Source organism: Triturus cristatus, chromosome 5_1 (genome assembly GCF_964204655.1).
Source record: "Triturus cristatus chromosome 5_1, aTriCri1.1, whole genome shotgun sequence".
NCBI classification, from domain to species: Eukaryota; Metazoa; Chordata; class Amphibia; order Caudata; family Salamandridae; genus Triturus; species Triturus cristatus.
Window position 1 is genome coordinate 829,182,438 of NC_140587.1, and position 21,656 is coordinate 829,204,093.

Consider the following 21,656-nt stretch of genomic DNA (forward strand, 5'->3'; position numbering starts at 1 on the left):
TACCTCCTGTATTTTTGTATGGTGTACTGGATTTCGTTTTTGTTGACTTAGATGCTTTAGGCACTTTGCCACTACTGATCAGTGTCAAAGTGCAAGTGCTCCCTCCGTAAATTGATATTACAATTGGTTCTCTCTGATTGGCATAATTGATTTACTTGTAAGTCCCTAATTAAGTGCACTAAGTGTGCCAGGACCTGTAAATCAAATGCTAATAGGGGGCCTGCAGCACTGATTGTGCCACCCACCTAAGTAGCCCTGTAAATGTATCTCAGACCTGCCAATGCAGTGTCTGCATGCAGTTTTTACTGCCATGTCAACCTAACAAGTGCACCCACTTGCCAGGCCCTAACTGTCCCTTTTCTAACACATAAGATACCCCTCAGGTAGGCCCAAGTTACCCCCATGTGCTGTGTGCAGTGTATGTGAAGGAGAGGACGTGTGTGTGACACGTCCTGATAGTGAAATACTGCCAATTTAATTTTGCACTACTGTAAGGCTATCTGTATAGGCTAGCATGGGAGATACTTTTTAACATCTTACAAGTATAATTTCCCATTGGGTAGAAGAATAAAGTTCAGGCTCTCTAAACTCAGACTTTAATAACACATCTTTCAGTGAAGATGGTTCTTAAATTGTGTGTTTGGTATATGGTAATTAGGTATATGGTAATTAGGTGTAATTATAATTGGTTCAAACAACCTACCTGTGAATCACTAGTATATGGTAGGGCACATAGGTTTGAGACCCCAGTGGATTTAATGCATTTATGTGTGTACTGTGGTGGTGTCTGCTGTAATTTAAAAGCCAGCCCTGCCTTACAGGCTAGTTTTAAAATAAAAAGATGTTGAACGTCTAAAACTACCTTTTTATTACATATATGTAACCTTCAGTCTGTCCTAGGTGCCCCAAGGGTAGGGTGCCTTGTAATTAAAATTGGGGACACAAATTGCTTTATATGCCATGGTGAGGGGAAAACTTCCAATTTTATTTTTACGTGTTGCAGTGTTGCTAGCTCCATAGGCTAACATGGAAAGGCTTTAATAAACTTTAATAAAGTCTAACTTTTGACAGGGGTGAACTAGAACAATAATTCAAAGTATTAAAATAATAGTTACAATAAATCCAACACCTCACCAAGGTCACATTTATGAAAACTATTCCAGGAAACGTATGCCATGAGAGTGACAGGGCTTGCTTGGCTTGCCCTGGACTGGCTCGCATCATTTCTGGCAGATTGAAGTCAACATGTCTGGATGCCACCTTGCTAAGCCATCCCTAGGTAAGCGGGCACATGTGCCCCACAAGGCTCTGCATTGAGCCCACCACTCTTTAATATATATCACACTCCCTTAGTTTTCTTGGCAGAAGAACTGGATGTGAAGAAACTGTCCTATGCAGATGACACTCAACTGCTTTTTTCCTGGAGCACCGGAACCAAGCTCAAGGGTTCCCTAATCAAGAGATGCCTCACTGCTGTCTTCTACTGGCTAGCCAAAGCGCAACTCAAATGCAATGAAGAGAAGATGGAAATTCTCTTTTTTGGGATCTTTCTACCTGAATTTACGTCAACCTTCTGGCCAGATAACGTCTCCCCGCCTACTCACCCAAAAGATTCAGTCAAAAATTTGGGGTTCAACTCGACAATAAAATGTCTTTCCATCCGCAGGTCAAAAAGCTAGTGGGTCTTTGCTTTAGGATCTTGAGGTCATTAAATATACTTCTGCCTCTACTCTAGCAAAGCCCTGTATTTGGGTATACCAGAATCTCTCTTAGAAAAAGTGCAGCTGATCCAGAATGCGGCAGCTCATCTTTTGCTAAATATTCCAAAAAGACAACACATTAGTGACCATTCACGGGGACTTCATTGGCTGCCCATTAGGAAGAGGATTACATTAAAAGCTGTAACACTGGTACATGATGCTTTGTACCAAACATGCCCCCATTACCTCAGATTCAGTTTCAGCTTCTATAACCCTAGCAGATTGCTACGCTTGTCTAGTAAATGGCAAGTAGTGGTACCTAAGTACCTGCGCCAAAGGTCCGGAGGCAGATCATTAGGTTTTTTGGGTGCCTTGACTTGGATCCAGCTTCTGTTGGAGCTTCGTTCAGTGGACAAACCCACTGCTGGTTAGGAAGAAACAAAAATCTTGGCTATTTGTGCATTGCTAATCTTCACTTGTCCGTCCTCTTTATATTCTGTGCCGGGACACTCCTGGGATTAGCTGTTGCGCATTATTAGTCACCCATCATCATCATTACACCAGTTCTCTACTGTGAGAAAGTCATCTTTTTTGCCCAGATCGTCCTCATTGTGTGACTGGTACTGGTGGTTACTGTCTTTGTGCCCTGGACTCTGCTAAGCAGGCCCAGTTCTATGTTTAAAAGGTATACGGTAATTAACCCCAGTGGATTTAGTGCACTTAAATGTGCACTGTTGTGCTGTCTGCTGTCATGTTAAAGCCAGCCTTGCCTTGCAGGCTGGTTTTAAAATAAAATGATGTCCAATTTCGACTTTGGAAGTAAAAGTACTTCCTTTTTATTACATATATGTCACCTCTAAGTTCAGCCCTAGGTGCCCCAAGAGTATAGTGCATTGTAACTAAAATCAGGGACATTATAAAAAATGTTTTATATGCCCTGCTGAGGGGAAAACTTTCACTTTCGTTTTTACCCACTGTAGTGTTGATAGCTTCATTGGCTAACATGGGATGGCTTTATTAAACTTCAATACAGTCTAGCTTTTGACAGGAGTGAACTAGACAATAATTAAAGGTATCAAAATCATAGTTACAAAATATTTCAACACCTCACCAAGGTCTGATTTATTAAAACAATACCAGGAAAGTAGTTTTAGAACATGCTTACCTGAAGTTACCTAAAGCTGCATTGTAGCACCTTCTTCTGAATGGCCAGCCTTTGACAGCCTGAGCCAAACTGCTTCTGATGAGGTATCAAGTGGATTGGGCTGAAGCAATGCAACCATCTGGTGGGAGGAGATCTTCTGCCTGCAGAGGCCAGGACAGGAAGGGGGCTGGTTAGCCTAAGATAGCACAGGAACCAGGCCCACACCCACTTGCTGCACCCCCAGCCAGATGGAAGCCCCTCTATTAGATTGGGAGGGGGTTGGAAGAGGAGTGTAGGGAAAAGTTATACACACCTGTGGGTTGGGTTAGCCAGACCTGAACTCCCAGGAGAGAGTTTCTCCATTTTTGATTTGGACTGAGATATGCATTTTGAGACAGCATTAGGCCGCACTTCTAAGGAAGTGGTCATCTCAGAGTGTGGCAATTTGAATCCCATTGGTTAGGTGTGCCCTTCCTCTTGCTAGTCCACAATCTGGAATAAATATGGGAGAGCTTTACAGCACCATCAGATTGCTTGGAAACATCTGGAGAAGAAGAACTACCCTGCTGGACTGAAGAACTGCACAAAGAGACTCGGTGATCAGCAACAGGAAGAAAAGTGCTGGATGACGTCACCTGCATCATCTCCAAAAAGGACAAGTCCAGCTGACCAGCTTCAAATGGACTTTACTGGATTTGACCAGTTGCCTTGTAGGAATTGTAGTTCCAAACCCGCAAGAGGCAAATCAGAGCTTCTGGACCCTTGGCTGGTGTCGAGGACCATCAAAGAACCTCAAGGACCATTTCTGAAAGTTTGGGAACTTTTGGGCAATATTTTTTTAAAAAGCTCCTTCCGAAGACCAACTTCAACGACGAGAGTCAAGCCGGTGACATTGATTCGTGACTTGGCCTGACTCTGCAGGTCTGCCCCTCTGAAAGCTCTGAAGCTCTTTGTCGTTGATGACAAAGACAAAGACCTCCAGGATCCACTGAGGCACCAAGCTGCAGCAGGCTACCATCGTAAAATCTTGATTGGGCCCTACTGCTCATCGTAGCTGCCCCATGCTCCATCAGGGTTGATCTGAAACTTTGATTTTGTACCAGTCCAGTATGACCTTCTAATAAACCACCTTCCAACACCTACAAGACAAATTATTTTTCTATATACTCATCACCTCCTACAAGTGAGTTTCCCTCCGAAACAACTACTTGCTGAACACTAAAATTCAGGACCACAGAAATCATGTAATGGTAGGTAAAATGCCTAAACATAGTAGTATGTAGTTATATACACCACTTTTTAAGGAGACATTTCTGATAATATTTTAGAGGATCCTGTAGAGAAAGATCTACATCAGGAGGAGACAACATAATATACACAACATATACTAGCACATTAAAACTAATATTAACGCATCTCTATCACCCAAAAATAATTCTAATAAACATTCCTGTTCCTCAACAAACATATCAGGTGTCATTTCTTAAAAATAAGTTTGGAAAAATAAAGGGCCTCATTATGATGTCGGGCAGAGCTTCCTCCTCCCCACTTCATCTGTGTCAAGAGGCGGACCGACACCCAGTCAAGGGACCGACTGACACCAGATTGTTCGGTCGCACTCCTATACTTTACAATGGGGGCATGCATTCCGGCCGGAATAAATGCTCCCATTGTAAAATGCGAAGAGCAGTTCATCCCTGCACACCAACCACATCATAATTAGGCCCAAAGTTACATATACTATACCAAGCACATTAATCAACAATGGATGTAGTCTAGTTAGACATTGTTTTATAATGTTAAACAAATATATAGGGCCACCTTTAAGAAGGCTTTGCATTGCCCTTATGCCCGCAATGGGGAGAAAGAGTGAAGCAAAACCTACTTTGGATTTATCAATGAACATGCAAGGCCACCTTGCATAGTGCTGCTTGGCTTGATAAATCCAGAGTAATGCAGTGTAGCGAAAATCACTGCGTTGAGTCACTCTATCCCAGGGAGGCATTCCATGGGTGTAGGTGGGTGTTCCTATGCCTCCACCAATAGATCTGTTTGCGTATTCCCAGATTTATCATTACTGGTTAAACTGGGAATGGGTCAAGTTGGCCTGCGTTGGTACTAGACAGCCAAAAGGGCTCTAGCGCAAGAAAAGGACTGGAATGCATAATGTTATGTTAAATGTGGTGCATTCCTGCCGTTTCATGCAGCGCAGCAAGGTAGCTTGCTGTGCTGTGTGAAAGCTTCAGAAAAAGGCCCCATAATACTTGTCTACTTCTCATAATATTTCCTATGCATTTTTAGTACTCCAAAGACTCTCCAGTCACATGAAGAGGCCTTGTGTCCACATTTCTGTTTCAAATTTTCATAAATGTAAGTTTTTTTTAAAAATAAGACACATTATATGTTATAAAAAACATTTAAAGCAGTGACAACAAAAAAAGTCTAATGAAGAAGAAGAACAAAAGGAGTGTAAAAATGCTTGTTGAAGTACAAATAAGAGCATGAGTTCTGCCTGCATCTCATATTTACTCTTCACTATTATTTCTACTGCAATGTTTTAAATGTATATAATGAACAAAGAAAATTGATAAGTAATTATTTATTCAAAAGTGGATGTTAGTGGAACTGCAGTTACAACTACATATATTCATCTGTTCACTTCACACATCCACTCTCACAATTAGCTACACATATATACATACATACATAGTCCTACAAGTGTATGACACATACAGAAAACACAGATTGCTATCATGTCCACATAGATTCACTCAAATAAATGCAGACATGTACAAATATAATAACATAATTTAACTCTGTCAGACATATGCAGACAGATGGAGAAAACACTCAGTCAAGCATATACAGCCATACAAACACTATTTTGTACATATGCACAATATTATATACTTGCTTTACAAATCTACTTACACACACAAAAACACACTCATAAACTGGGTCACACACATACACAGGCAACCCCACATACGAAACTATTAGGAAACATACATAGGTACATCCAGTCACTCTAACAGACACACACTGAGACAAGCAAACACCGATTCATCCAGACTCCTTCTCCCAAACTCTTTTATATATATGTAAAACTGCACCAGTCATACATACTCCTACAGACGTATGCTCACAAAAATACCCACACTATCAACACACTCTCTCACTTACTTACTGATTCACTCACTCACTCACTTACATACCCCTGCTCCCAACCAGTAATTCTGTTATACACAGTGACACAACAAATGTTCACACATGCAGAACCATCAAGTCACATTCACTAACAGAGACAGAGTATAGCACACACCTCTAGATATATTTATCATTACAGTCTTAGTCAGAGACATGCACTCATACTCTCAATAGCCTTACTCAGACACAGACACACAACTTGTCAGTCTGTCACTCTCACACACTAACACATATGTAATCAGGCAACCATGCACATCCACTTGCGCTGTCATGCACATGCAGAACTATACTCATACATAAAGATCCTTACACACACACACAGTCCAACAGATACACTCATATTCTTTACACACCCGCTGACTTTTTTTATATACACAGACTCAACTAATCAGACATTGGCTGTCACACTTACATATATATATTTTCCTGACCAGTCTTTCACTCTTAGTCAGTCATGATTATCCCAAAATTTACGGGTATATACATAGTGTTACACAGTTATTCGGTCATAATATACTCTGCTAAATCCTTGTTTTATGATTAGAACACACGTACAAGCTAAGTGCTTAGTTCACATGTGCTGTCCTTGGAAGTTCCCAAATGTGCTGGAGGGTCCAGTAGTCTGCAGGCACTGTCTATTTCAAAGAGATCTGACAATGGTTTGTTCATCGAACCCAAGGAAGAGTATAGATTGAGATATATTCGGTTTAAATAGTATATTGTGCAACATAAGATCTCTAGCAAAGCATCCCTTTGAAATATGGGATCTGATCCCCTCACACTCCCAAGAAATCTGTTTTCTTACAGAAACTTGGCTTAATCCTACTAACCATCCACTGATAAATCTAGCTATTCCAGACAGCTTTACATTTATACATCTGGATAGGGAAGGGAAAACGGGGGGTGGCATTGCCATAGCCTTCAAAAACCACCTTAATGTGAACTGGATTTCCACCTTAAGTAATGACAGTATAGAACTGGGAATCTTTAAGATGAATATATCACCTACGGATAGCTGGAACGTAGCACTGATCTATCGCCACCCAGGGTCTAGAGCCAATTTCACTGATCAATTGATAGAACAAATAGCCATGCATGTGCTCGCTTCTAATAAATTCCTTTTGTTAGTTGATTTTAACTTTCATGGTGAAGATCACACCAACCCTGAAGTCAATAAACTTCTTTCTAGCCTAGACTTAATTGGACTTACTCAAAGAGTTAACCCCTTCGCTGCTGCGGACATTCCGCTGCAGCGCTGGGGGGGGCAGGGGGGCAGCGCGGCGGGCCTGTGCTCATGACGGAGCCGCTCCGTCATGAGCCACAGTTGAGCTGTGCTCATGACGGAACGGTTCCGTCATGACTCCGCCCATTTGCGTTGTCGCCCCGCACAGGCGGGGAAACAGCGCCGCGCAGGCGGAGCGGCCGCCGGCAGGATTGTCATGACGGAACCGTTCCGTCATGAGCACACGACAACCGTGGCTCATGACGGAACGGTTCCGTCATGAGCAGGGAAGGGGTTAAAGGCCCAACACATCTGGCTGGCCACTCGCTTGATTTAATTTTCTCTAACATAGATCATCTGATCTGTAACCCTCCGGACCCTCTCACAGGGACAGACCATTCCATGATCATGTTTTCTATTCAATCGCATGCTTGAAGAGCTTAGAAACGAATGCAGGATGGAAAAAGAGGTGCATAGACCATGGCGTGACCTCTCTTTGGAAGCTTTTAACGAGGCTTTCCATCCGAAACCACCAGAGAGTGGCTTGGAAGTATCCAAGGTGTTGGAAGGTTTTAACTCTGCCTTTGTGACAGCATTGGACATAGTAATTCCCAAAAAAAACTATGGCTCTCTTCAGCGGCGGCCGTCAGCCCCCTGGTAAACATCTGAGCTAAAGACTGAAAAATCCAAATGTAAGATATTGGAGAGACTCTGACGATCTAGTAAGGATCCTCAAACAGACTACAGTACATACAGGGTCTGTCCAGCTATCATCAGAATATAAAATCAGCCAGACGTTTGCTTATCATGAACCAAATAGAACATTCCAGCAACTCCTCAAAAGCCCTTTTTAATATCGTAAGGGATTTTGTGTCCCCACAAGTCTGTAGACAATCCCCAGTGGAATCCCAAGAGTTCTGCAATTCATTAGCGATCTATTTTCAAGAAAAGATCTCTAACATCTATGCGAATTTTCCATCTACCGCTTCTCAGAACCTTGATTCCTTCACTAGACTCGGAGAATCAGGAAAGGTGGCACGCAGTACCCTAGACTGCTTTGAAACAGTCACGCTAGAGGAGGGTTCTTGCTGTCCATCGCTCAATCTGGCTCGCCTCAAGATCTCTGTCCCCCAAAGACAATGGCTCTCCTAGCCACTAGCTGTGCCCCAGCAATCCGAAATATTTGTAATCGCTCGATACAAACGGGTATTATTCCCACAACATGGAATGAAGCGTTTGTACGACCAATATAGAAAAAACCCACGGCTGATACTCAAGTACTCAGTAATTATCGTCCTATTTCCTTGCTACCTTTACTGGGTAAGCAATTGGAAAGAATAATAAATAGGCAGCTAAGTCTATACATTCAATCCAATAAAATTCTGGATCCCTCGCAATCAGGTTTTTGATCGGGTTTCAGTACTGAGACTGCCATTCTGGCCGTGACTGACTCCCTTAGGCAGGTAATGGACGCGGGAGGATCAGTAGTACTGGTCCTATTAGATCTCTCCGCTGCATTTGATACCATCTCACACTCAAAGCTCGTGGAGAGATTATACTCCTGTGGCATTCAAGGTACAGCCTTAAAATGGCTGCAGCACTTCATGTTGGACAGACTACAAACCATTATGTTAGGGCCATACCTGTAAGAAGAAATGCATCTGGATAAGGACGTACCTCAGGGCTCCTGTCCAAGCCCGACATTATTTAACATATATATGGCCCCTCTGGCAAAAATCGTAGAGCAGCTAGGCTTTGAGATAGTTTCATATGCTGATGATACTCAGCTTATGTTTACTATCGGCCTCAATCTAGAAGCAGAGAAAATTTGGTTCTCCATCGGTATGCTTGCAATCTCCAACTGGATGACGGAGAACTGCCTTCAGGTGAACCCTGGAAAAACCGAGATCATGCTAATGGGGAAAGCCTCCGCCATCTGGTCGGATGAATGGTGCCCCTACAGCTGGGAGCAGATCCTGTTCCTAAACAATGTGTAAAAAACCTAGGTCTAAAACTGGATCAGACATTAACAATGAAAGACCATATTGCTGCCACTACCAGTTCTTGTTATTATAGCCTGCATCTACTGCGCAAGATTCTTCCTTATCTGCCAACTAGTCATAGTAGAACTCTGGTTCAAGCTATGGTGATTAGCAGATTGGACTATGGTAACGCTCTGATGGCCGAAGTGGGAGAGACCTTGCTTGCTAATCTACACGTGATCCAGAACACTGCGGCAAGAATGATCCTGAATCGCACAGCAGGCTCTCCCTCTGGTCCCTTGCTGAGAGAGTTACACTGACTACCCATGAGGAAGAGATCATTCTTCAAAATTTGCTGTCTCACCTACAATGCCTTGAAAGGCAAAGGCCCTTGCTATCTGCAAAATAAAGTCGTAAAACATGTACCTTGCTGAAATCTTAGATCCAGTACACTAGCCCTTTTACAGGTACCCCGTATACATCTTAGTCGCACAGGGGGTAAAGCTTTCTTGTATCTTGCCCCAAGATACTGGAATAAATTACCTATGGCTCTGCATGAAATTTCCATATATAGTACCTTCAGGAAACAAATAAAAGCTTACCTGTTTTAATCTTGCTGTTGGTCTGATTTTCTGCTCTCAGGTTTTATCTCTAGGAAAGCGCCGAGATGCCCTCGCGTGAGTCGCGAGCTATATAAGTAATTTTAACATAACATAACATAAAATAAACACTTGCACTCTCAACAGCCTCACTAGTTTCCTTATATAGACAGAAACACACACACAACCATTTACTCTGTTACTCTGTTAGTCTACAACATGAATACAAACATTGCATGCACCCATTACAGGATTCTGGGACTTAGGTGCACATTTATGAAAGAGTTTTGTCACCCTTGCGCCATGCAACAGGGTGCAAGAGCGACACAACTCTTAACTTTAATTTATCAAGCCATGCAAGGCCACCTTTTGTGGCCCTGTGTGGCGTATTAATATTAGAATAACGTAATGCAGCGCAATTCGCTGCTTTGTATGACTGTGCTCCAGGAAGGCGTTCTATGGGTGGAGCGTGCGTGTTCCCATGCATCCACCCATGGATTATGGTGCATTCCCAGATTTACCAACACTGGTAAACCTGAGAATGTATCAAAATGCTATGCCTCCACAGGGGAGGAGTAGCAAGGAGAAATATCTTTATTTCTACCCGTTACTTCTTTTATCTATGTGTGCTGCATTCTACAGCACACCTGGAAAGAGGAAAACGCCTCAGTGGGTTGTTTTTGTCCAGCAAGGTGCCCAATCCTGCACAAAGACGATTCAGAGTGGAACACAGGCACCTTTGCACCATGCTGCAAGGGTGCATACATTGGAGGTAGGCCGCTAAAAGGGCACCAGCACAAGGAAAGGACAGGAATGCGTCATATTATGTTAAATATGGTGCATTCCTGATTTTTCATGCAGTGCAGCACAGAAAGGTGGCCTGCTGCACTTTTCTGCATGACTGCCACATATATATGCCTCTAAATCCACTGTCCAGCATTTAATTGAAAAAAACAAAACATAAGGGGACAGGTTAGGGATACCCTGCTGCCCTGGGCATTGTGGTGATGAGGGGGTTCCAAAGGGACCCGCCGTGGGCCAAAGTACATAATTTTTTGTTTTTTTTTAAACTGCGAAACAGTGGGTTACTTGCTGGGCTCATTAGGGATTTTTTTTTTTTTAAAGCCACCAGCATTTTATACTTTAACTAAACTCCTGGGGTGGACCATAGTCTGGGGGTCTTTAGCATTATAGTTTTGGGAAGAGGTGTGAGTGGAGCCCTCCTTCCCAAGCCATTCAGGGCCCCAGGGACCTGGGTGAAATTCAAACTCAAGGGAGGGGGATGTGAGCCCCCCTTCCCTCGCCTTAGTGGGGCCCTGGTGATCCTATTCCTTACGGCCAATTTCCAATTAACTGCAAGAGCATGTGGACCCCTTTCCTGAGCCTCAATGAGGCCCCATCCTCCAAGCCAATTTCAATTTAAAGAGGAGGGGAATGCACAGCCCTCTCCTAAAGTCATGAATTGGTCATGGTGAGCCCCTCCCCAGGTGCTATCACTTAAATATTGGGAATGGATTATGCAACCCCCCTCCCAAGCCCTAATAACCCCAGGGACCCCATTCTCCAGGGCCAGTCTAATATTGAAGGGGAGGGGGGCAAGCAGTCCTCCCTCCCTGAGCCTGTAGGGGCCTAGGAGACCCCAGGCCCGTGGTGGGCTCAATTACTGTGTCCTGGGGAGCCCACCCCTGGGACACAGTAGTTTTCCTGCCTGCAAGAGCGTAGGCAGGGAAACTGATGTCTACTCCCACCTGGCAGCAGCATTTTAAAAGCTCCTGCTGGGTGGGAGTAGACATTCCTTCCCTGCCTGCAGGAAAGGCATGTCTGCTCCCGCAAGGTGGGAGCTTTAAAAAGGCTTCAGTTGGGAGGGGGCACACTTTTTTTACTGATGGACCCAGGATGGGTGCATGCGGGGAGCCAACTGAGGCCACAGGGTTCCTGAGGCTCCCCCTGTGGTTCCTAATGTATTGTTTGGTGGGTGCACCGGGTGGGCAGCGGGGCACCCACCTAGTAGCACCTGAAGACTTAGGCGGCTGGGGTCCTCAGGGTGACTATAGGCTTGGGGAGAGGGCAGCATGCCCCCTCCCCTTTATAACTGAAGGATGCCAGGGCATTTAAGTCCATATTGAGAGCATATTTAATTCCATATTGAGGCCAAAGATCAAATCCTGATTGGTCGCACTCTGCTCGTCACACCAGCAAGTTGCCCCAAGGAACTATGGTCAATGAAGTGGCGACGGCGAGTACGCCTATGCCACAGTATTTACGAAAAAGTATGTGTCGCATTAGCCATCCCTGGACACGTGTTTCGAGGTAGTTGCCTCTCGTCAGCAGGGAGCAGGTAAGTGTAAAGGGGTGCCGCGTGGACTGCCAAAAAGTAATTAAAACAGGTAGAGTACCTCTCATGGCGCGCAGGTGCAGGTCCAAGGCTCGTCAGCCCATTGGCTCAAGGGAGCCGTAATAAATCAAATCCTGATTGGTCGCACTCTGCTCGTCACACCAGCAAGTTGCCCCAAGGAACTATGGTCAATGAAGTGGCGACGGCGAGTACGCCTATGCCACAGTATTTACGAAAAAGTATGTGTCGCATTAGCCATCCCTGGACACGTGTTTCGAGGTAGTTGCCTCTCGTCAGCAGGGAGCAGGTAAGTGTAAAGGGGTGCCGCGTGGACTGCCAAAAAGTAATTAAAACAGGTAGAGTACCTCTCATGGCGCGCAGGTGCAGGTCCAAGGCTCGTCAGCCCGTTGCCTCAAGGGAGCCGTAATAAATTAAATCCTGATTGGTCGCACTCTGCTCGTCACAGTAGCAAGTTGCCCCAACTAACTATGGTCAATGAAGTGGCGACGGCGAGTACGCCTATGCCACAGTATTTACGAAAAAGTATGTGTCGCATTAGCCATCCCTGGACACGTGTTTCGAGGTAGTTGCCTCTCGTCAGAAGGGAGCAGGTAAGTGTAAAGGGGTGCCGCGTGGACTGCCAGAAAGTAATTAAAACAGGTAGAGTACCTCTCATGGCGCGCAGGTGCAGGTCCAAGGCTCGTCAGCCCGTTGGCTCAAGGGAGCCGTAATAAATCAAATCCTGATTGGTCGCACTCTGCTCGTCACACCAGCAAGTTGCCCCAAGGAACTATGGTCAATGAAGTGGCGACGGCGAGTACGCCTATGCCACAGTATTTACGAAAAAGTATTTGTCGCATTAGCCATCCCTGGACACGTGTTTCGAGGTAGTTGCCTCTCGTCAGCAGGGAGCAGGTAAGTGTAAAGGGGTGCCGCGTGGACTGCCAAAAAGTAATTAAAACAGGTAGAGTACCTCTCATGGCGCGCAGGTGCAGGTCCAAGGCTCGTCAGCCCGTTGGCTCAAGGGAGCCGTAATAAATCAAATCCTGATTGGTCGCACTCTGCTCGTCACACCAGCAAGTTGCCCCAAGGAACTATGGTCAATGAAGTGGCGACAGCGAGTACGCCTATGCCACAGTATTTACGAAAAAGTATGTGTCGCATTAGCCATCCCTGGACACGTGTTTCGAGGTAGTTGCCTCTCGTCAGCAGGGAGCAGGTAAGTGTAAAGGGGTGCCGCGTGGACTGCCAAAAAGTAATTAAAACAGGTAGAGTACCTCTCATGGCGCGCAGGTGCAGGTCCAAGGCTCGTCAGCCCGTTGGCTCAAGGGAGCCGTAATAAATCAAATCCTGATTGGTCGCACTCTGCTCGTCACACCAGCAAGTTGCCCCAAGGAACTATGGTCAATGAAGTGGCGACGGCGAGTACGCCTATGCCACAGTATTTACGAAAAAGTATGTGTTGCATTAGCCATCCCTGGACACGTGTTTCGAGGTAGTTGCCTCTCGTCAGCAGGGAGCAGGCAAGTGTAAAGGGGTGCCGCGTGGACTGCCAAAAAGTAATTAAAACAGGTAGAGTACCTCTCAAGGTGCGCAGGTGCAGGTCCAAGGCTCGTCAGCCCGTTGGCTCAAGGGAGCCGTAATAAATTAAATCCTGATTGGTCGCACTCTGCTCGTCACACCAGCAAGTTGCCCCAAGGAACTATGGTCAATGAAGTGGCGACGGCGAGTACGCCTATGCCACAGTATTTACGAAAAAGTATGTGTCGCATTAGCCATTCCTGGACACGTGTTTTGAGGTAGTTGCCTCTCGTCAGCAGGGAGCAGGTAAGTGTAAAGGAGTGCCGCGTGGACTGCCAAAAAGTAATTAAAACAGGTAGAGTACCTCTCATGGCGCGCAGGTGCAGGTCCAAGGCTCGTCAGCCCGTTGGCTCAAGGGAGCCGTAATAAATCAAATCCTGATTGGTCGCACTCTGCTCGTCACACCAGAAAGTTGCCCCAAAGAACTATGGTCAATGAAGTGGCGACGGCGAGTACGCCTATGCCACAGTATTTACGAAAAAGTATGTGTCGCATTAGCCATCCCTGGACACGTGTTTCGAGGTAGTTGCCTCTCGTCAGCAGGGAGCAGGTAAGTGTAAAGGGGTGCCGCGTGGACTGCCAAAAAGTAATTAAAACAGGTAGAGTACCTCTCATGGCGCGCAGGTGCAGGTCCAAGGCTTGTCAGCCCGTTGGCTCAAGGGAGCCGTAATAAATCAAATCCTGATTGGTCGCACTCTGCTCGTCACACCAGCAAGTTGCCCGAAGGAACTATGGTCAATGAAGTGGCGACGGCGAGTACGCCTATGCCACAGTATTTACGAAAAAGTATGTGTCGCATTAGCCATCCCTGGACACGTGTTTCGAGGTAATTGCCTCTCGTCAGCAGGGAGCAGGTAAGTGTAAAGGGGTGCCGCGTGGACTGCCAAAAAGTAATTAAAACAGGTAGAGTACCTCTCATGGCGCGCAGGTGCAGGTCCAAGGCTCGTCAGCCCGTTGGCTCAAGGGAGCCGTAATAAATCAAATCCTGATTGGTCGCACTCTGCTCGTCACACCAGCAAGTTGCCCCAAGGAACTATGGTCAATGAAGTGGCGACGGCGAGTACGCCTATGCCACAGTATTTGCGAAAAAGTATGTTTTGCATTAGCCATCCCTGGACACGTGTTTCGAGGTAGTTGCCTCTCGTCAGCAGGGAGCAGGTAAGTGTAAAGGGGTGCCGCGTGGACTGCCAAAAAGTAATTAAAACAGGTAGAGTACCTCTCATGGCGCACAGGTGCAGGTCCAAGGCTCGTCAGCCCGTTGGCTCAAGGGAGCCGTAATAAATCAAATCCTGATTGGTCGCACTCTGCTCGTCACACCAGCAAGTTGCCCCAAGGAACGATGGTCAATGAAGTGGCGACGGCGAGTACGCCTATGCCACAGTATTTACGAAAAAGTATATGTCGCATTAGCCATCCCTGGACACGTGTTTCGAGGTAGTTGCCTCACGTCAGCAGGGAGCAGGCAAGTGTAAAGGGGTGCCGCGTGGACTGCCAAAAAGTAATTAAAACAGGTAGAGTACCTCTCAAGGTGCGCAGGTGCAGCTCCAAGGCTCGTCAGCCCGTTGGCTCAAGGGAGCCGTATAAATTAAATCCTGATTGGTCGCACTCTGCTCGTCACACCAGCAAGTTGCCCCAAGGAACTATGGTCAATGAAGTGGCGACGGCGAGTACGCCTATGCCACAGTATTTACAAAAAAGTATGTGTCGCATTAGCCATCCCTGGACACGTGTTTCGAGGTAGTTGCCTCTCGTCAGCAGGGAGCAGGTAAGTGTAAAGGAGTGCCGCGTGGACTGCCAAAAAGTAATTAAAACAGGTAGAGTACCTCTCATGGCGCGCAGGTGCAGGTCCAAGGCTCGTCAGCCCGTTGGCTCAAGGGAGCCGTAATAAATCAAATTCTGATTGGTCGCACTCTGCTCGTCACACCAGAAAGTTGCCCCAAAGAACTATGGTCAATGAAGTGGCGACGGCGAGTACGCCTATGCCACAGTATTTACGAAAAAGTATGTGTCGCATTAGCCATCCCTGGACACGTGTTTCGAGGTAGTTGCCTCTCGTCAGCAGGGAGCAGGTAAGTGTAAAGGGGTGCCGCGTGGACTGCCAAAAAGTAATTAAAACAGGTAGAGTACCTCTCATGGCGCGCAGGTGCAGGTCCAAGGCTCGTCAGCCCGTTGGCTCAAGGGAGCCGTAATAAATCAAATCCTGATTGGTCGCACTCTGCTCGTCACACCAGCAAGTTGCCCCAAGGAACTATGGTCAATGAAGTGGCGACGGCGAGTACGCCTATGCCACAGTATTTACGAAAAAGTATGTGTCGCATTAGCCATCCCTGGACACGTGTTTCGAGGTAATTGCCTCTCGTCAGCAGGGAGCAGGTAAGTGTAAAGGGGTGCCGCGTGGACTGCCAAAAAGTTATTAAAACAGGTAGAGTACCTCTCATGGAGCGCAGGTGCAGGTCCAAGGCTCGTCAGCCCGTTGGCTCAAGGGAGCCGTAATAAATCAAATCCTTATTGGTCGCACTCTGCTCGTCACACTAGCAAGTTGCCCCAAGGAACTATGGTCAATGAAGTGGCGAGGGCGAGTACGCCTATGCCACAGTATTTACGAAAAAGTATGTGTCGCATTAGCCATCCCTGGACACGTGTTTCGAGGTAGTTGCCTCTCGTCAGCAGGGAGCAGGTAAGTTTAAAGGGGTGCCGCGTGGACTGCCAAAAAGTAATTAAAACAGGTAGAGAACCTCTCATGGCGCGCAGGTGCAGGTCCAAGGCTCGTCAGCCCGTTGGCTCAAGGGAGCCGTGATAAATCAAATCCTGATTGGTCGCACTTTGCTCGTCACACCAGCAAGTTGCCCCAAGGAACTATGGTCAATAAAGTGGCGACGGCGAGTACGCCTATGCCACAGTATTTACGAAAAAGTATGTGTCGCATTAGCCATCCCTGGACACGTGTTTTGAGGTAGTTGCCTCTCGTCAGCAGGGAGCAGGTAAGTGTAAAGGGGTGCCGTTTGGACTGCCAAAAAGTAATTAAAACAGGTAGAGTACCTCTCATGGCGCGCAGGTGCAGGTCCAAGGCTCGTCAAACCGTTGGCTCAAGGGAGCCGTAATAAATCAAATCCTGATTGGTCGCACTCTGCTCGTCACACCAGCAAGTTGCCCCAAGGAACTATGGTCAATGAAGTGGCGACGGTGAGTACGCCTATGCCACAGTATTTACGAAAAAGTATGTGTCGCATTAGCCATCCCTGGACACGTGTTTCGAGGTAGTTGCCTCTCGTCAGCAGGGAGCAGGTAAGTGTAAAGGGGTGCCGCGTGGACTGCCAAAAAGTAATTAAAACAGGTAAAGTACCTCTCATGGCGCGCAGGTGCAGGTCCAAGGCTCGTCAGCCCGTTGGCTCAAGGGAGCCGTAATAAATCAAATCCTGATTGGTCGCACTCTGCTCGTCACACCAGCAAGTTGCCTCAAGGAACTATGGTCAATGAAGTGGCGACGGCGAGTACGCCTATGCCACAGTATTTACGAAAAAGTATGTGTCGCATTAGCCATCCCTGGACACGTGTTTCGAGGTAGTTGCCTCTCGTCAGCAGGCAGCAGGTAAGTGTAAAGGGGTGCCGCGTGGACTGCCAAAAAGTATTTAAAACAGGTAGAGTACCTCTCATGGCGCGCAGGTGCAGGTCCAAGGCTCGTCAGCCCGTTGGCTCAAGGGAGCCGTAATAAATCAAATCCTGATTGGTCGCACTCTGCTCGTCACACCAGCAAGTTGCCCCAAGGAACTATGGTCAATGAAGTGGCGACGGCGAGTACGCCTATGCCACAGCATTTACGAAAAAGTATGTGTCGCATTAGCCATCCCTGGACACGTGTTTTGAGGTAGTTGCCTCTCGTCAGCAGGGAGCAGGTAAGTGTAAAGGGGTGCCGTTTGGACTGCCAAAAAGTAATTAAAACAGGTAGAGTACCTCTCATGGCGCGCAGGTGCAGGTCCAAGGCTCGTCAGACCGTTGGCTCAAGGGAGCCGTAATAAATCAAATCCTGATTGGTCGCACTCTGCTCGTCACACCAGCAAGTTGCCCCAAGGAACTATGGTCAATGAAGTGGCGACGGTGAGTACGCCTATGCCACAGTATTTACGAAAAAGTATGTGTCGCATTAGCCATCCCTGGACACGTGTTTCGAGGTAGTTGCCTCTCGTCAGCAGGGAGCAGGTAAGTGTAAAGGGGTGCCGCGTGGACTGCCAAAAAGTAATTAAAACAGGTAAAGTACCTCTCATGGCGCGCAGGTGCAGGTCCAAGGCTCGTCAGCCCGTTGGCTCAAGGGAGCCGTAATAAATCAAATCCTGATTGGTCGCACTCTGCTCGTCACACCAGCAAGTTGCCTCAAGGAACTATGGTCAATGAAGTGGCGACGGCGAGTACGCCTATGCCACAGTATTTACGAAAAAGTATGTGTCGCATTAGCCATCCCTGGACACGTGTTTCGAGGTAGTTGCCTCTCGTCAGCAGGCAGCAGGTAAGTGTAAAGGGGTGCCGCGTGGACTGCCAAAAAGTATTTAAAACAGGTAGAGTACCTCTCATGGCGCGCAGGTGCAGGTCCAAGGCTCGTCAGCCCGTTGGCTCAAGGGAGCCGTAATAAATCAAATCCTGATTGGTCGCACTCTGCTCGTCACACCAGCAAGTTGCCCCAAGGAACTATGGTCAATGAAGTGGCGACGGCGAGTACGCCTATGCCACAGCATTTACGAAAAAGTATGTGTCGCATTAGCCATCCCTGGACACGTGTTTCGAGGTAGTTGCCTCTCGTCAGCAGGGAGCAGGTAAGTGTAAAGGGGTGCCGCATGGACTGCCAAAAAGTAATTAAAACAGGTAGAGTACCTCTCATGGCGCGCAGGTGCAGGTCCAAGGCTCGTCAGCCCGTTGGCTCAAGGGAGCTGTAATAAATCAAATCCTGATTGGTCGCACTCTGCTCGTCACACCAGCAAGTTGCCCCAAGGAACTATGGTCAATGAAGTGGCGACGGCGAGTACACCTATGCCACAGTATTTACGAAAAAGTATGTGTCGCATTAGCCATCCCTGGACAGGTGTTTCGAGGTAGTTACACTGACCTGCTCCCTGCTGACGAGAGGCAACTACCTCGAAACACGTGTCCAGGGATCGTTAATGCATACACATACTTTTCTACATACATCGTGGCATAGGCGTACTCGCCGTCGCCACTACATGTACCACAGTTCCTTGGGGCAACTTGCTGGTGTGACGAGCAGAGTGCGACCAACTTTTGAATCATTTATTACGGCTCCCTTGAGCCACCGGGCTGACGAGCCTTGGACCTGCACCTGCGCGCCATGAGAGGTACTTCACCTGTTTTAATGACATTTTGGCAGTCCACGCGGCACCCCTTTACACTGACCTGCTCCCTGCTGACGAGAGGCAACTACCTCGAAACACGTGTCCAGGGATGGCTAATGCATACACATACTTTTCTACATACATCGTGGCATAGGCGTACTCGCCGTCGCTACTACATCTACCACAGTTCCTTGGGGCAACTTCCTGGTGTGACGAGCAGAGTGCGACCAACTTTTGAATCATTTATTTCGGCTCCCTTGAGCCAACGGGCTGACGAGCCTTGGACCTGCACCTGCGCGCCATGAGAGGTACTTCACCTGTTTTAATTACATTTTGGCAGTCCACGCGGCACCCCTTTACACTGACCTGCTCCCTGCTGACGAGAGGCAACTACCTCGAAACACGTGTCCAGGGATGGCTAATGCATACACATACTTTTCTACATACATCGTGGCATAGGCGTACTCGCCGTCGCCACTACATCTACCACAGTTCCTTGGGGCAACTTGCTGGTGTGACGAGCAGAGTGCGACCAACTTTTGAATCATTTATTACGGCTCCCTTGAGCCAACGGGCTGACGATCCTTGGACCTGCACCTGCGCGCCATGAGAGGTACTTCACCTCTTTTAATTATATTTTGGCAGTCCACGCGGCACCCCTTAACACTGACCTGCTCCCTGCTGACGAGAGGCAACTACCTCGAAACACGTGTCCAGGGATGGCTAATGCATACACATACTTTTCTACATACATCGTGGCATAGGCGTACTCGCCGTCGCCACTACATCTACCACAGTTCCTTGGGGCAACTTGCTGGTGTGACGAGCAGAGTGCGACCAACTTTTGAATCATTTATTACGGCTCCCTTGAGCCAACGGGCTGACGAGCCTTGGACCTGCACCTGCGCGCCATGAGAGGTACTTCACCTGTTTTAATTACATTTTGGCAGTCCACGCGGCACCCCTTTACACTGACCTGCTCCCTGCTGACGAGAGGCAACTACCTCGAAACACGTGTCCAAGGATGGCTAATGCATACACATACTTTTCTACATACATCGTGGCATAGGCGTACTCGCCGTCGCCACTACATCTACCACAGTTCCTTGGGGCAACTTGCTGGTGTGACGAGCAGAGTGCGACCAACTTTTGAATCATTTATTACGGCTCCCTTGAGCCAACGGGCTGACGAGCCTTGGACTTGCACCTGCGCGCCATGAGAGGTACTTCACCTGTTTTAATTACATTTTGGCAGTCCACGCGGCACCCCTTTACACTGACCTGCTCCCTGCTGACGAGAGGCAACTACCTTGAAACACGTGTCCAGGGATGGCTAATGCATACACATACTTTTCTACATACATCGTGGCATAGGCGTACTCGCCGTCGCCACTACATCTACCACAGTTCCTTGGGGCAACTTGCTGGTGTGACGAGCAGATTGCGACCAACTTTTGAATCATTTATTACGGCTCCCTTGAGCCAACGGGCTGACGAGCCTTGGACCTGCACCTGCGCGCCATGAGAGGTACTTCACCTGTTTTAATTACATTTTGGCAGTCCACGCGGCACCCCTTTACACTGACCTGCTCCCTGCTGACGAGAGGCAACTACCTCGAAACACGTGTCCAGGGATGGCTAATGCATACACATACTTTTCTACATACATTGTGGCATAGGCGTAATCGCCGTCGCCACTACATCTCCCACAGTTCCTTGGGGCAACTTGCTGGTGTGACGAGCAGAGTGCGACCAACTTTTGAATCATTTATTACGGTTCCCTTAAGCCAACGGGCTGACGAGCCTTGGACCTGCGCGCCATGAGAGGTACTTCACCTGTTTTAATTACATTTTGGCAGTCCACGCGGCACCCCTTTACACTGACCTGCTCCCTGCTGACGAGAGGCAACTACCTCGAAACACGTGTCCAGGGATGGCTAATGCATACACATACTTTTCTAAATACATCGTGGCATAAGCGTACTCGCCGTCGTCACTATATCTATCACAGTTCCTTGGGGCAACTTGCTGGTGTGACGAGCAGAGTGCGACCAACCTTTGAATCATTTATTACGGCTCCCTTGAGCCAACGGGCTGACGAGCCTTGGACCTGCACCTGCGCGCCATGAGAGGTACTTCACCTGTTTTAATTACATTTTGGCAGTCCACGCGGCACCCCTTTACACTGACCTGCTCCCTGCTGACGAGAGGCAACTACCTCGAAACACGTGTCCAGGGATGGCTAATGCATACACATACTTTTCTACATACATCGTGGCATAGGCGTACTCGCCGTCGCCACTACATCTACCACAGTTCCTTGGGGCAACTTGCTGGTGTGACGAGCAGAGTGCGACCAACTTTTGAATCATTTATTACGGCTCCCTTGAGCCAACGGGCTGACGAGCCTTGGACCTGCACCTGCGCGCCATGAGAGGTACTTCACCTGTTTTAATTACATTTTGGCAGTCCACGCGGCACCCCTTTACACTGACCTGCTCCCTGCTGACGAGAGGCAACTACCTCGAAACACGTGTCCAGGGATGG